The 13987-nt window shown below is 42.5% G+C and overlaps 3 long non-coding RNA genes across 3 annotated transcripts in view; 2 read left to right on the top strand and 1 right to left on the bottom strand.

The window, feature by feature from the left end:
- LOC140693145 (uncharacterized) overlaps positions 1–13987 on the bottom strand; it is a 733405-nt gene that overhangs the window by 635017 nt on the left and 84401 nt on the right. The window lies entirely within an intron of this gene.
- LOC140693161 (uncharacterized) overlaps positions 1–13987 on the top strand; it is a 62334-nt gene that overhangs the window by 20488 nt on the left and 27859 nt on the right. The gene's annotated exons all lie outside the window — the stretch shown is intronic.
- Positions 2026–13711, top strand: LOC102525865 (uncharacterized). Its single transcript, XR_012068904.1, has 3 exons — positions 2026–2289; positions 2932–3041; positions 13616–13711. It is a non-coding gene; the product is annotated as an uncharacterized lncRNA (long non-coding RNA).

The following is a 13987-nucleotide window of genomic DNA, read 5'->3' as shown; positions in this document are numbered from 1 at the left end:
ATTTATATATAGTAGATAGTATTTGCAAATCTCAATCTCTGATGGGCATTTTTAAAGCCACATCTGGAACCCTTGCAGCAGAAGAGTCTGAGAAATATATTTTCAACCTCACAGCCTTTTGGTTAGGAAGTTGGAATAGAGGCTGAGCTGGCTCACCTAAATTGTCTGCCTTTGTGAGTAAAGAGGTCTGGAGTTTCAAGGCCCAATGAAATGTCTCAGCCCTTCAGTAGCAAACTTAAAGCAACCAAAATGCTACCACCTGCCAGAGCATAACTTGTCCTTAGACACTGCTGGACATAACCACCAACGCTGTCTAAGGAATCGTCTTCATCTGATGCACACTTTCTTTAGATGTCTAATATCCTGATTAACAGGACAAGCTGGTTTGGATTCCCAAGGTCACAGGCAGCCTTCTGCCTGACTTTGGTGTTTATATGATCATTGAAGAGTCCTCTCTCAGATCAGCTGGAGCTGCCTGGTGTGTGTTTTGCCAGAGAATGTGGGTGCAATGCTCCCCACCAGAGTCCTACCAGTTGTTTTATTGCAGGAAGAGAGAGAGCAAGAGAGACAGAAAAGGAAGTCCTTGTCCAGCCTCAAAAACAGTCACCCCCACCCAGGGCTCCTGCTCTGGGACACACAGCAGTTCAGGTCAGCAGCGACGTGGCCCCGGTGTACTCTGAAACATGGTGTGGTTGTGCTGGGCTATCTGTGTCTTTCATGGGCCCTGCAAAGTTCTCGGCTTTGTGAAATTGGGAACTAAGGAACTCCCACCCATGCCTGTGGCTCCCAGGGTCTGCACCCTTACTGCTTTTGAGGATTTGCTGGCAACTCATTATTTTTCACCAGGTCATTTCTCAGCAGTCCTGTGACTTCCTTATCAGAACTGCTCCTTAAGTTCGGGATTTAGTGAAAGATGCCATTTTAAGCTTACATTCATGTTCAGGTAGGAGGAGGAAGACAGCACAGGTCAGAATTGCTGTTTTGCTTTTTTTTGTTGTTGTTTTCATAAGCCGTCTCCTGCTGTCAAATAAACACTGAGCAAATGAATGACTGTTACACTCCCCTTTGAAGCATGAGGAAAATGACACTCAGGGAAAGAAGGTAAATTTCATAAGGTTCCAAAGACCAAAAGGGATGAGCACAGAATAAGATCCCTGCAAATTTCTTGGCTGCCATCAGCCTTTAAGTCAGTGGCAGAGTGCTGTGTGTAGTAGGTAAGTTGTAGCGTGCTTTTAGAAGGGGGCAGGTGTTCTTGTTTTTGTTGATACAGTCACATTGTTTTGTCTGGGACTTTGAAAAAGAGAAATGGGTTAGAAAATGTTGGTTTCTCATTCTTTGTCCTTCCTCCCCCTCACAGATATGGACCCTTCCATCTGTAGCAGGAATAAGACAGCCCCAGCCTTCCCGTCTCATGAGATCAGTACTCTCATTTCATCCCTGCCCACCTGTAGGTGATAAAGCACAGCATGATTTTCATGTCCTGCTTCACTGATTCTGGTGAAATTAAGTGTTTGAAGATAGAAACTCATGAAAGGAAGCTGCTTTTTTTTAAATAAGTGCAGTAATTTTCTTAGCAGAGAAGGAAATTGAGGATTTTCTTCATTGAAAATCAATAGAGATTTCAAGAGCATCTGTATTTCTGATGCGTAGATTAAAATGACAAAATCTAGAGGGATTATAGAAACACAAGGAAGACACCAAAAGTGTCTTTAAAGAGCTTTTCTAAGACTGGGCTTGTAAAGAGACTGTTAGTTGACAGAGACCCTCTTCTCACCCATAGTCCCTCTCCTTAGGTTGGAAAGGGCCAGCATTTCCCCTGTGTGCAGTCCTGGTGCTTCAAGTGAGTTGTGGCATAGGGCGGTGCACATGGGGCTGCCTTCAGTTTGTCCATCCTAAGTAACCACTGGCAGTCAAAGGCCGAGTGTGTTGCAACGACATGAACCATTCGCCATCATCTCAGGGGTGTGTGCTCATCTCAGCTCATCCTGGCTCAGGTGATGGCAGAGCAGGGAGTGGTGGCAAGAGGTCAGCCATGAGTAGCAGGGAGCACCTGGAGTCAGCTGGGTCCCAAGTGGCTAGGAGTTGCAGTTGGAATTCCCAGGACTTCCCACAGCCCATTCATTCAGCTACTACTACTCCAGCACCTGTGATGTGCTGGTGCTTCCTTTGTGAACAGAACCAATTCCCTGTCCTCATGAAGGTGACGTTCTAGTGGACATAAGAAATGATAAACGCAGAAGCAGATCCAGGGCAGGACACATGAGTGCAGTCTACTTTGGAGTGCACAAGGTGAGATCCTTTGGGAAGGAATGTATGATACAGGAAAATGTGGGGGAGAGGATGGCCGTATTCCAGGTCTGATTTGGGCCCCTGAGATGCACCTCGTGAAGTGTGGGTCCTTGGTTTGCACAGGAACGAATCCAAGAGAGAGCCACATTTCAGTAAATGTAGATTTATTCAGAGAGAGATATACTCCACAGACAGAGTGGGCTGTATCAAAAGGCAAGAGAAAAGCCATGAGGCGTGGGGTTTGGGTGCTCCAGTTTAAAGGAAAAGTAGATACACACTTTAGAGACATAGTGTCGGCTGTCTCCCTTAGCAGAGAGAGCAGCCATGAGGTGTGGTGTTGTTAGTTTTTATGCATTCAGTATCTTCATATGCTTATAAGTGGGAGGAATATTCCAACCGCTTTGCGGAAGGTGTTGGGGCTCCCAGAAATTGGGCCACCCCTCACCCTTTGACCTTTTATGGTCAGCCTTGAACCTGTCCTGGAACCTGTGGGAGTGCCATTTAGCATCCTGCGGTATTTCGGAGAGCGTGTATTGAAGCTCAAGATCTACTGGGAGTTGACTTTTCCACCGTCTCGGTGCTAATGGCTCTGCCATCCTTTTAATGGCTGTGCCCGGCCCCCTTCCCTCCTGTCTCATGTAGGAGCTCTGGATTGATTGCACAACTGCAGAGCAGGGGACAGAGTGGAAACAACTTCATAAGTCGAAAGTGTAAGGCAGTTTTGGCCGTAGAATTTTCAAGTCAATTATAAAGTAAGTGTCTTCTGTTTGCTGGGGGTACCTGGTGTCACATTAGGGAGCTGTGAGCCTTGGGGACTTCAGTGAGTGGATGGCTCACTGTGTATACTGTGTTGCTTCTTAGGTGGCCTGAGGACAGTTGGCTTATAGGTGACCCATTCACTCAAGCAGGGGTCTCTTTGGGGATTTTCTGCATGTGAGGCTAACATGGGTCACATGGGTGGCAGGACTGGCCAGTCACATCTTGGTCCACAGTCACCTCGTGCCCTCAAGGCTTTCATCCTATTGATGCATCACCTCCCCCTGGATGGGGACAAGGGCACAAGTGGTGGGGCAGCTTCTCAGTGGTGGAGGCATTGCTTTCAAGACCCAACACTCAACAGCATGGACTCCTGGTTTTTGCCACAGTCTTGGCTAGATGAGGCTTTTGGGTAGCTGAGCTCATGAGATGTGGTTCCCATGCTTCCATTCTCACCAAGAGCTCTACTTTTGAAGATTCTGGTCAGAGAGCCACAAATACTCCCAAACCCATAAACAAAGAACAGTCTCTTTCACTCGGGGAAGGTCACACAGAAGGAGAACGGATCATCCCGAGAGCAGGAGAGGCCAAATCAGACCTGCCATCATGGGTCTGACAGAAGAGCGAGCTCAGTTCCTCTTACTAGTTGTTTACTTGGAGGATCTGGGATATTTGAGTGACCTGCAAGTGTCAGGAAATAGTACACGGGGGCTTTGTAGATTTTCTGGTCTGGTGTTAACTCACCCCATTGTAGCTGCCGTGCAAGGAAAGAAAACGTGGTGGACAACAGGCCATGGCCTCTGATCCCTGGTGGAGCCAGGAGGTTACAATTTTAAGTACGACTTCAGGGGCATCATTTCTATGTTGAGAGGCCAGATGGCCTTACATATCTCTCATGCTGGATGTCTAAGTTGCAGAGGGAACTGGATTCCATCCAGCTCTCCAGCCAAGGAGGAGACCACAAGTGGCCTCCCCCACCAACTGTGAGCTCCTTGCCTCCACTGACAGCATCATCTATACCATAAAGCTGGGCTACCACCTGCGTTTCCGTGAAAACATTCGAGTAGCCATAGCAATGGCCTCGTGAGGGTTGGTGTGCCCAAGGAAGCGCTGTGTGGGACAGAGGGAGGAATGCCGGGGTCAGACACCGGGCAGGCAGGCAGGCAGTGACGACATCTGTGCAGCGCAGGTGCCATGGAACTGAGCCAAAGGGAGGCGGGTTTTGGAGCAGGGAAGCTGGGCAGTGCCGTGTTGTTCGTAAGAAGATTCTGGGCTCTGGATCCACGAAGTCATTGGCTTGATTACTGACCCCAACCCTCATCTTGGGCTAATGTTTGAAGCTTTCTATGTCTCTGTTTCTTGGTGTCCCAAATGGGGACATTAGTAGCAATTACCTCTGAGAGTCAGGAGGGCCTATATGGATGTCATTTCATTACGCTCACAGCAGCCCACAAACACGGTGCTAGGTCCCCCATTTTACATGTGGTAGACGGGTAACCTTTTAATCAGTAATCATGCAGCTAAGAATGGTCAGAACCACCATTTGAATATGATTCCTGTGTCCAGATAATTTCTATTCTCACTCAGTATTACTGGAAAACTAGTAAAGTCAGAACTAACGCTGCTGGGAAGTGGGAGCTTGAAAGATGCTTTTCGTCTTCGCCATTGGGGAGTGTTGAGTTCACGTTCCTCACAGCCCGTCCGAGGCCCCCTGCATCTCCGGCTGCCCCTGGTGGGGTCTGCAGGGCTCTGGGCAGCTTCTCCTTGATCTCTACCCCAAGGCTCTCTGCTCTCTGCAGGTTGATTCTCAACCCTGACTGCTCAGTATAGCTAATGTCTAAAAGCAAAAAAAGGTGGGGAGGGTACGGCTCAGTGGTAGAGCACGTGCTTAGCATGCAAGAGATCCTGGATTCCATTCCCAGTACCTCCATTAAAGTAAATAAAGCTAACTACTCCCCAAAAATGAAAGAAGTATTTAAAAAACAATAAAAAGAACAAAGGCCCCACTCGAGGCTGGGGCACACAATTTTTTAAAGGCTCCCAGATGCTTCCCATGTGCAGGAGGGTGAGAGCTACCCCTCCACACCTGTTCTCCTGACTTGTCCACTCAACCTCATTAGCCTCTTGAAACAGGAATACTTCTTGGCTCAGCCTAGAACTTTCTCCCAATTTCTAGACTTTTATTTGCCTACTGGACATCTCTCCTGGAGCCCACAGGCACCCAGCGAGAACTGAATCAGTTGTCTCCTCTCATGACTTGCTCTTCTTCCTGCCCTTCTTATTTCTGGGAATGGCACTATAATTTAGGACACTGCCAAAGCCAGAAAGCTGGCCGGCATCTTTGACCTCTTCCTGCCCTTCCATCACACCTGTGGCCAATCCGTCCACCTGCTGAAATGTTTTCTCCTCTCTCCTCCTGGTGGGGCCTCAGCAGGCCTTCACAAGAACCTGCCAATATGTCTCCCTGCCTCAATCTTGTCTCTTTCTAGATCACTTTGCTTGTCTCCTCTACCTTGGAGGCACACAGGGTCCTGTGTGATGTGCACCTGCGATCTCTCCACCTGGTTGCCTCACCTGCCTCCCACAACCTGTGCTCGCTTCTAGACTATTTGCAGTTCCTGGAAGGGACCTGGCTCTCCTTGGCCTCCCTCCTTTGCATGTGCAGCTCCCCAGGGAGAAATGGCCTTAACATTATACCTTCCCCTGATCACTTCTAGGGCATCTCAGAACTCACAGTGCTTCCCTCCTCTGGGAGAGCCTTGGCTATAGTTCCGGCTCTCTGCCCCGAGCACCCTCTGCTGACTTTTATCCAAACCCTCTTAACACGCCTCCTCAGTCATCATTTCAAGATGACTCCTGTGCACCTAGGAGCTTCCGGAAGCAGGGACTGTGTCTTTTGTCTCTTTATTCTCAGAGCATGATAGAGACTCAGGTACAATGGTGGAGGGCACAGTGGTTATTCTGGAATTTCTCTAGAGTTGGGGCCTAGGGGTAACAGTCTGGTTGGAAGAAGGGCTTGGGGGATTTACCCTGAAGCCACATTTTCAATTAACATTTCATGTTGTTTTTATCTGCTTTTGAAGTTACGAGTCTTGAAACAGAATGACGATTTCTAAGAATTACTTTAGCGAAGATTGAGGAAATGGCAGTTTTCCTTATTTAAGAATATTATTTTAATTTTGTGTGACTGGGGTGGTGGAAAATAGAAATGCAGGGGCTAATAAAGCATTCTCATCCCCTTCCCCACCCTCAGGCCCTTCGGACGGCAGAGACAGAGGGATGCGAAGGGAAGACATGGAGGGTGGACCGTGCACTGCTTTTAAATTATGACAGTTACTTGTGCCTTCTTTTTAACTTTCTTTTCAATGGAGGTACTGGGTCTTGAACCTAGGACCTTGTACATGCTAAGCACGTGCTCTACAACCGAGCTATACCCACCCTTCCCCCCGATATTTGTGTTTTTAGTGGGCATAATGTGCTGGTAGCAGGTACTTTAGCATCAGACACATTCACCTGTCTCTGACCATCACGTTAATACCTTTCCCCTGAGCTAGAGAGCTAGATAGTCTGTTTTCACAAGTTCAATAAATTGTCTACATTTTCTTTTTTCTAAAAAAAAAAAAGGCATTAACTCATGTTTCTCTTTGGTATCTCCTATAAATAAAATGTGAGTTTATTAACCATTTACCAAAGTGTTAAGGGTAATAAATATTAAGTACAGATTTCTGAAGCATCAGTCATCACTGAAGATCAACATTCTGCCCTTCTCTCTCTCTGTTAGTCACCTTATTACTTCTGGAGTTCTGGAAGCAGCGTCAGGCAGAACTTGAGTACAAATGGGACACGGTTGAGCAGGAAGAACAAGTCCGGCCAGAATAGGAGGTGCGGTGTCCCCACGTGGAGATAGATGAGATCACCCAGGAAAAGCGGGTGCTGTTTAGATGCACTTTAGTCTGTTTACTTCTGGACTTGTCAGCCTTGGCTGCATGTTGGAATCACCAGGGGACCTTAAAAAATGTTGGTGCCTGGATTCCATCACTGCAAACTCTGATGGTACTTAGTGGCATGGGGTGCATTCTGGCATAGGGAAGTTTTTAAAGCTCCTCTGGTTATTCTAATGTGCAGCCAAGGTGAAGGAGCACTGCCTGGAATGGTGGACACAGAAGAGAAGTGAGGTCCTTCCTTCATAATAACAGAAAAAAGGGGAAAAGAAAAAGACTGGTATAAGTGTATCAGAAAAGAGGCATTGATTTGTATCCTTTCATAACACCAATGAAAAAATGCAAAAATAAATTATCCGCTATTACATGGATGTAGAAGGAAAGACACATTGGTATTAGAGTTGACTCCAATTTTTCACATGTGCCTTCATTATTGCGGCCTCCTTTTCATTGTAGACTAGGTGCCCCTTTGTCTTGAACTAAGTCCCAGTCACTGCTCCCCCTTCCGTTTGGGATGTGCACAAAGCAGCGTGGCTGTCATCCTAAAGTCAGAGAAAGGTAGGAAGAAGCAGGGAAACCTTTGTTGAGGTGCCATCAGTATTTGAGTGTGTTTGAGATAGGCACTTTTTGTAATTGGAAATGTAAATTTATTGCTGCCACTCCTGCTACAAAAGTAAAAAAATAAAACTATACATCTTTGTATCAACGTTCCAGAGCTATGAAAAGATGATTTTTGAGTCATCTGTATTATTGCTTCTTTCCATCAGCTGAGATAATTTGGAGCTGATGGTACTTGCAGTCAGCAGCAGCAGGACTGCTGAATAACGCTTGGAATGAAAACGCTTCTACTAGGAGCATCTGAAAATGTCTCCAACTATAGCTTTTATAAATTGAATCTGATCTTCAGAATGTTGGCACTGAAAAGGTATGGAGGGAGCAGGTCAAACTCCTCTTTTTATAAATAAAAAAAAATGAGGTTCAGCTACCAATAGAAAGTGACATTTCTCTTTTACAATGTAATAAGCTTCTAATAATCCCCATTATGAATAGTTCCCATTGTTTACGACTGAAGATGGGGGTCAAAGCTTATGTTGGTGAAAGACTGTACATTCAGAGATGAAAGCTGAAACTTAGACAAAATTAGATGTTCATAATGTTTTTGAGTCCTGAAAAAGAAAAACGTATCGTATTGGCAGCATACAAAAAATACTGAAGAAAAGTTTTTGATCATTTAAACTGACAATTTTAAATTTAAATTGCCAGCTAATAAGTAAATTTTGATTGGAACATGCTTGTTGAAAAATTGAAGATGAAGACTCATTTCACTTGATCGTTCTTCCTTATTTAAAATTTTTTAATTTTTTTTTTTTAGTTTTTTAATTGAAGCGTTTAACTTTAATTGCGAATGCATGCTCCATTGTTTAGAGAGGCCAGCGTTGTGGTAGTGAGAGGTTGGGAATGAAGTTGCCTAAATTCATATTTGAAGACAGCAGCTTGCTTCCTGAGTGATCTTGGACAACTTAATTCTCTGTGCCATAGTTTCCTATAAAATAAGAATAAGAGAGTTGCTTCTTCATGACTGTGGTAAGGACGTGTCGAACTAATGTGCAGAATCTACTTGGAAGACTTCCTGGCACAGAGGAATGGCCATGTACTTAGTTACAGCTATTATTATACTATATCTGCTTTTATGATCCAGGTAAATCTTGAGTGTTACTGATTTCATCTCTAAAAATAAAATCTAAATATACACTCTAAAATGGAAACTCTAAAACTTCATAGTTGTAGCTAATTAACATATAAAGCTCAACCAAGATACACACAGTGGAGACCAGTTATCTGCACACACCTCTGAAACTTCCTGTCCTGCACGGACTCTAAGCTGTCACTACCGTCACTTCTGAAATCTATGGCAAGCTCAGGAATAGAGCTTTACAGCTTCGCCTCATCAGGTACCCAGACTCCTAAGCTCAGACCATGGCAGGGAAACAGTTTACTATTCACATGTGCATTTTCAAAAAATAGTATTTTAATGGACACTGTAGGTATTTTGTTGTATGTTTAACATCGTTAACAGAAAAGAAAAAAAAAAGGACAAAAACCCCATGCAGTTATAAATAAGGAGGCTATGTCTGAAAATTATTATTTTTTAAAATTATGTCTAGGATTTAGTGATATGTTAGGAGAAAAATCATTTCATTAGTGTAATCCCTTGGTTGATTAAACTTGTTTTTTTAATTAGGAAGAAGATCATGTTCCATTTACCACCTGGGGAAAGTGTATACATATAACCCTTAGTGCAAGTGCTCTTTTTCTGGGTAAGAGCCTGCCACAGACTTTATAAAATCTAATGTGAAATGCTGAGAAAACTGAAAGTTAAGCTGGGAACTAAGTAGTCTCATAGAGAAAACTTTTTCCAGAGAACTTCTGAGCCAACGCTGGGCGCCACTCTGGAGATTCCACAGTCTCTTCTGCTCACATTGCTTCCCCCAATTCTTTTCACCTCATTTGTTCAAATCAGATCAGTGGTTTAGGATTCTCCAGGGTCTGATTAAGAGACCAGATGGAGACATTAAGGATTCTAAAATTTTCCAAGGGTAACAACCAAGGTAAAATATCTAAGAGTAGCCTAACAAAAGGATAGTAGGAACTATCAAATAAATAAAAATAAAAACTCCTGAAAGATATAAAAGTTGCTTCAATCACATGATTCCAGATTAAAAGATCATATCTCCAAAATATCAGAAATTATAAAATTGATTTGGGGTTTATTGTGAATAAAATCATATTAGTAATAAAATAATCAATAAGATAATGAGAGTTTTACTAGTTCAAGAATAGCCAGATTAGAAAATAGGACAGGAAGTCTAGATATGGCTCTGATATTGATAATAAATTTATATAAGAGATGGAAGGCATTACAAATCAGGGAGATAAATGAAGGTTTTTCAGTAAATGGAATACTTGTTAGCTACTTGGAGGGAAAAGAAAAGATTGATATCATACAGTGAACCATATATTGTGATAAATTTCAGAAACATTTAAGAAAGTAACACAATTACAAAAAAACTAGAAATAAATATGGATGAATATACAAGCTCTAGATGAGCAGTAGGTTTCAGAAGAAAATATATACAGAGTTCCATGCATCAGAAGCATCCTAATTTTAAAAAAAACACCAGAGGATGTTATTTGTTTACAAATCTGACAAGGGGCTAATTCCTTCAATACATAGAGTTCAGATCACTACAAAGGTAACATCAAAAAATCTCAGGAGCATAGAAGGCAGAGAATATGAACACACAATTCACAAAGAAAAAATAGATGTCACACTCCATTGGTAAATCACTCAGTGCACATCAAGATGAAATAGTTTTCCACCTCTCAAGTGACACAGCTCTGTTTATGAGGATGAAGTGCCAGTGATCACCCATCCCATACCTAGATCACTGGATATTTTTTGTGAAGTATGGTTGATTTATAATACTGTGTTAATTTCTGGTGTACTCCTCCAGCCTTCTTAGAAAGCAGTCTGGCAGTTCATATCAGGAGTCAAAAATATTCATATGCTTTAATACACTAATTCAGCTTTGAAAAACTTTTAATCAGGAAGAATTTCAAAATGGAAGGGAAAAGTCAGTATGGATGCAAGTCACAGACATACTTTTATATGTATATATATATAAAGTCTCAGCCAAAATATTCTTCCAACCCTTCACATAGTAGAACATTATGCAGCCATGAAAAAGTGTGTCCATGAAAATATTTTATGACATGTCAAAGTGTTATGTTTATGATAGGCTTGAGAATAATGTTAATATATAAAATGATTTGTAATATACAAACAATGCACAGTTCTGAAGGAATTATGTCTATAGGTAGAAGAATTTTTCTTATTTTATTTTTTATTCATTTTCAGAGTTGGAGTCTTTTGATTGTAGGTGACAAAATCAATCTCCAAAGGATTTAAACAACAACCAAAATATGGGGATGCATGGGATTTATTGGTTCCTGTAAATGAAAACCTCAGGTCTGAGGTCTGGCTTCAGTCAAGGAGAGATACTTTAGCCCAGATGATATCAAGAGCTGGTTTTGACCTGTTTTCATTCTGTGTCCAAGGAAGTCTCAGCATGCTGCTTCTAGGCACTAAGCATCCCAGATCACACATCCATCCAAACCAAGAGAGGTCTCTTTTGGCAGCTTCCTCTCTTGCCAGAGGAAGCTTACCATTCACATGGGAACCAGCAAGTATCTCCTCACATAATAGTTGCTCTTACTGGGTTATTTGCCAATTCTGAAATCATGTGCGAGGCCAATAGAATGAGGGAAATTATTTGTCTTAAACTAACTGAGATCTACCTATGGTGCTTCAGAAAGAGTGGGTCAATCGAGCTTAAACCACAGGATTAAAAACAGAAGGGAGGTTATTTATCCTAAAGCAAAATCTGGGTCCTCTTCCAAGACTGGGGACAGATCCAGGACAGCAGTTCTGTCCACTACTGTGTACTTTCAAATTTTCTTTAATGAGCAAATATTTAAGTTATGATCAGAAAAGATGATAAGAAGAAACTTGAGGAAGGAGAATGGAAAACTTTCCTGTTTCTTAAGAAATATTGAACCCATTAAGCGCTTGGAAGAAAAATGGAAATGTGTTAAGTTTGTAAAAGTTCTGAAATGAACTAGAATTGTTTTCACAGACCATCTAGGAGACAGCGCTATATAGTTAGTGTGTCTTTGGTCTCTTTCAGTATTTCAGTTCTTTCACTTAATAGTTGCTTCATTTGGGGCAAATTGCATCATCTCCACGTGGCTCTATTTCCTCATCTGTAAAAGAGATATAATATTACCTTCCCCACAGGGTGATTGTGAGGATTTAGAAAAATAGATGTGTGCTGAAGCATTAGTAAGCATATAAATTATCTTAACTATTATGATTACTTAATACATAATTAAAAAATTATTATGCAGACTTTTTAAAAATGCATACTATTTAAATGGCCTATATGTGCCGTACAAGACAGCAAGGCTTAATATACATTCTATAGTACATTTTTCTGAGCATTAAATAATTTTCACATTTAATCACACACACACCAAAAAGTTATTCCTTTCACAAGCATGAAGATTTAGCTGTGAAGAAAAGGATGATGAAAGAGATTAGAGGAGGAAATAAAATGCTTTCTCTACAAACTGATGGCTTAAAAACTAAGAAAAAAAACTTTTTAAGACTTTTGTCATCATATTCATAGCTAATACTTAGGTAGAGTTTTTCACATGCCTGTGGTTAATGTTCCAATTGTTTTCACAATTACTAAATCATTGACTCATCACAATAGTCCTATAAATTGCTATTATTATTCCCCCGTTATATGGGTGAGGAGATGGAAGCCCCTAGAGGTTAAGAAATTTGCACAAGGCCCCACAGCTAGCATCGGAGCTGGGATCCAGATGAAGCAGTGTGGCTCCAGGAGGGGCTTGTAAACACTCCCTCTGCTCTCCCCTGCAGGTGCAAGCCAGCCGCCCGCTGTTACTGTAAATAACATGATGTGGTTCACTTAGTCTTGAAATTCACATTCGTTGTAGCCTTCTCTCTGGGGCAGCCATCAGGAGCAGCCAGGGACACTGAGTACATGCTTCTGGACTATGACCAAGAAGGTAGATGGAAGGAAAACAGTTTAAAAATGGGATCTTTAATGTGCATTCTTCATTGGCCAGAAAAAAACCTGCCTAGTGAGGAACTGAAACCCTATCAGCCACGTGCAAATTATGCTTCAGAAATTCTCATTGCCCTTGGGTCCACACAGTCAGAACTACAATGGATCAGGGACATGAATCTTGTGCAAATGCAGGGAGCATGAATACCTGCCATTTTAAGATCTCAAGGAGTATGAAAAGCATGTGAAGCTTTCATTAGCAGAGACCTGCTGTCACTTCCAGTGTTTCCCTCAAGGCATGTCCACAGCCTCACTGGTCCTATTCAGAATGAAGACGACAGCTAGCACCTGCTGACCCCTGAATCAGTGATAGGTTCTCCCTTGAAAGGAAGCGCATCCCTTTCATGGGTTACAACTAGTTCATAACCTAAGTAATTCTATAGGTGTAGAAGGGATATTTTCATTGGCTCTGCTATCAAAGACTTGTCTCCAAAAGAACATGCCACCAGTTACTCCATTTTCACCCATTTAAAGATGTACTTAACAGGCTTCCTTCTTTAGTGCAGTTTTAGGTTTACAGAAAAATTCACAGAAAGTGGAGTTCCCATATATTCCCTATGCCCTGCACACAGCTGCTCCTGCTGTCAGCATGTTACATTAGTGGATGCCCTCATCCTTTTTGACATCCTTCATTCCTCCTCCCCTAAAGTTTAACATGCCTGATATTCACGTCTCTTGTGGCATTTATGTGCGATTTACATCACTTCTCACGTTTATGTGAGGTATACAGCACATGCATGTTGTCTGTGTAAGCGTGAATTGGGGGAAAGTTTTCTGTGTAAAGCTACGATCATTAGTGAGTCTCATGCTGCTGGGTTTTTGGGTTGTCAGGTCCTGATGACCATTGCTTCCGTCATTGGGTTCACTGTCTATGGACTTTCAGTGTTTATTGTATTTTCTGTAAAACTTCCCAAGAACCTGAATGGAAGAGACCCAATCCAGAAGTACCTGACTGTGCAGGTGGGCCACGCCCATCACTGCTTCCGTCATCAGTTTTATCATCATCGTGACCCTGAACGCCATATATGAGAAAGTGGCAATCATGATGCCTGACTCTGGTAAGCTCCTCCTGCAGCTGAGGTCATTTCTACACCAGTTTTAGAACCAAGTCAAAACAGAGACTGTAAGTTTTAGGCACTTCAGTTCCAGTACATTATAGTCTTTAGAAAACTTCAAGTGGAAACGTATTTTCTCTAGCCTGTGTGAGAAGTGAATTAGCTCCAGGTTTGCATTAGTAAAAGGGACAAAGGAAGCATTAGAATGTCCAAGCTCTGTGTAAAGAGGTCA

Source organism: Vicugna pacos, unplaced genomic scaffold (assembly GCF_048564905.1).
Source record: "Vicugna pacos unplaced genomic scaffold, VicPac4 scaffold_19, whole genome shotgun sequence".
NCBI classification, from domain to species: Eukaryota; Metazoa; Chordata; class Mammalia; order Artiodactyla; family Camelidae; genus Vicugna; species Vicugna pacos.
This window is presented reverse-complemented; position numbering and strand designations above follow the sequence as displayed.